Below are 531 nucleotides of genomic sequence, written 5' to 3'. Positions count from 1 at the left end.
TTTATTTTTTTATTTTTTTATTTTTTTTCCTTTAAAGTATATATTTTGAAAGCATTAGCCCAGGATGGTGGTGCACTTGGAAGACAAGCAGGAGGGCAGGAGGATCACTTCGAGTTTGTAGCCAACTTTGGTTACAAACTGAGTTCAAGCCAATCTAAACTGCATAGTAAAACCCTGTCATAAGAAAAAGCATTATCTATAAGTCAACAAGCAAATCTAAACAGGAATAAAATAAAGAGCAAATAAATTTAACCTTATTTCTTCCCACCTATTCACCCATACTAGGAACTGAACCAAAGGATTATTAAGCTGAGTTGCAATTTTCTCAAAATTTTATTTTAGAACAAGAACTCTTTAAATTGCCCATGTTGGCACCAAACTTAGGATCCTCCCACCTCAGCCTCCCAAATATCTGAACTTATAGTATGTAGCACCACACCTTACTTTTTTATAGTATGGGAGAAGGCATACAAAGTATAGCATCAAAGATGGTGGTTTTAACTAAATTACTTCATTTGAATTCGGGGGGGG

The 531-nt window shown here is 35.0% G+C and overlaps 1 protein-coding gene across 1 annotated transcript in view; it reads right to left on the bottom strand.

Annotated features, from left to right (window-relative positions):
* Nucleotides 1-531, bottom strand: part of Itch (itchy E3 ubiquitin protein ligase) — a 134,887-nt gene that overhangs the window by 89,065 nt on the left and 45,291 nt on the right. The window lies entirely within an intron of this gene.

Source organism: Octodon degus, unplaced genomic scaffold (assembly GCF_000260255.1).
Source record: "Octodon degus isolate 3935 unplaced genomic scaffold, OctDeg1.0 scaffold00037, whole genome shotgun sequence".
Classification (NCBI taxonomy): domain Eukaryota; kingdom Metazoa; phylum Chordata; class Mammalia; order Rodentia; family Octodontidae; genus Octodon; species Octodon degus.
Note: the sequence above shows the minus strand (reverse complement) of the source record. Positions and strands in the feature narration are given on the sequence as shown.